This window comes from Sinocyclocheilus anshuiensis, unplaced genomic scaffold (assembly GCF_001515605.1).
Source record: "Sinocyclocheilus anshuiensis isolate Anshui unplaced genomic scaffold, SAMN03320099.WGS_v1.1 scaffold244, whole genome shotgun sequence".
In the NCBI taxonomy this organism is placed as follows: Eukaryota; Metazoa; Chordata; class Actinopteri; order Cypriniformes; family Cyprinidae; genus Sinocyclocheilus; species Sinocyclocheilus anshuiensis.
The window spans coordinates 287,198-289,348 of record NW_015558588.1 but is presented as its reverse complement, the minus strand read 5'-3'; positions in this window follow the sequence as shown (position 1 = coordinate 289,348).

The window sequence follows — 2,151 nt, the reverse complement described above, 5'->3', positions numbered from 1 at the left end:
GTGACTTTCTCATCACCACCAGTTTTTGATGGTTATCAGTGCATTACAATGGTTCAAAACAGATATTAGTACTTCATTATGTTGGTTTATTAACATTACATCAGTTAATGAAATACGGTATTTTATTGTGAATTTAAGTTAGGTCTGTAAAACCTGAAATGTTGCTACCATATTTTTTACGGTGAAGTTCTGGCAACCACAGCTGCCGGTATTTTACCGTTAATGTCATGGATTTTTTTTTACAGTGCAAATATCACAAAAAAAAATCTAAATCAGTATTGTTCCTTGTTTTAGTATGTATGCTTTTAGTGAAAAACATTACGTGATACACTTACCCGAGAAGCAAAACTGTGTAAAAAAGACTTGTTTTCAATGGTAATATTAATTAACTAATATACATTTTTATATCATTAACAAATAGTTTTCTATTGTGTCAAGCATACTTTTATTTTATATCATTGGCGTAATGCGTTTAGCATATATTTTTTAATTTATTAGTTTTGTATTTTATTTTTATATCATTACCAAATGTTTTTTTATTGCGTTTAGCATATTTTTAAATTATACTTTTATATCGTGAGCAAGTAGTTTTTTTAATTGAGTTAAGCATACATTTTTTTTTATTTTATTTTTATATTATTACAATTTTTTTGTATATCGGCTACTAGTATTAAAAAATATATATTTTTTATCTTTAACAAATAGTTTTTTATGTGTTAACCACACATTTTTTATATATATATATATATATATATATATATATATACACACACACAGACACATTAAATTAAAAAAACAAATAATATAAAACATTTATAAACATGAATAAATTAGATAAATTTACATGTGTGTGTGTATATATATATATAGTTTTTATTGTAATATTTATTTATTTACTATACCTACCAATACAATTTATTTTGAATTTTTTTTGCAGTATCCTTTGTGGGTCTATTTTTGGGTCTTGACTGCAGTCAGAGGGAGAAACCAATGCTAAGGTCATCAAAAGCCACGTGTCCAAACAAAGTCTATGATATTTTGATACAAATCCATCGGTCACTTGGTCTTAAAGGCTGATATAAAACAATATTTGGCCCACTGTTTCCTCCATGTGTCCTGCTAATGAATTATACTTTTATATCGTGAGCAAGTAGTTTTTTTAATTGAGTTAAGCATACATTTTTTTTTATTTTATTTTTATATTATTACAATTTTTTTGTATATCGGCTACTAGTATTAAAAAATATATATTTTTTATCTTTAACAAATAGTTTTTTATGTGTTAACCACACACACACACACACACACACACACACACACACTCACAAAACAAAAAAATCATCATGTTTATGCATTTACAGAATTGATAATTCTCTCTTAATTTTGTTGCTTCAGTTCATGCTAAGATTAATGAATGTCAAAGACATTAAGGACTTTTTATATCCGTGTAACATCTGTGTCGTGAAGCAAAACCAATTGAGCGGACAGCAGGGGAGGAGGTCAGTCCGTCTGTAGAGAATTACACGAGTAACCAGCGGAATAGAGATAGACAGTGACCCGCAGCGCTTCTCTCGACTCTCTTTAGACGGGGTTTCTCTGGGTGGAGTCGCTTTTCCTGTTGTGCTAACTTTCCTTACAGCCTATCTCCCTCCGAGTCTCTCTCTCTCTCTCGCTGTGTGTTCATGAGTCATGTCCGATTCGCCGAACGACTCGTTCATTTGAGTCGGATCCTTTCTCGAGCCAGTTCGAAAAAACCGATTCGATTCCGTTCGATTCGTCAAGGTCTTTTCGGATTCGTGGTGATTCATAATATATAGAAATCTTCAGTTAATCAATTAATTGACCACTTAAGCTTAAATCAACAATTGATCTTAAATTAACTGTGTGTGTGTGTGTGTGTGTGTGTGCACATATAGTATTTTTGTTTTATCTAAAAATAAAAATAAAAAATATTGTTAAGATTATTTTCTAGAGTAAAATGAATTGAGTAAAATTATTTGATGTTTTATACTTGATAATTATTAAATATGGATCATAAGTACAAATAAATTAATATTTACTTATATAATTAATATTTTTCATTTATAAAAAAGCTGTTGAACTTTTCAAATGACACACAAATAGCGTGCATATATATATATATATATATAT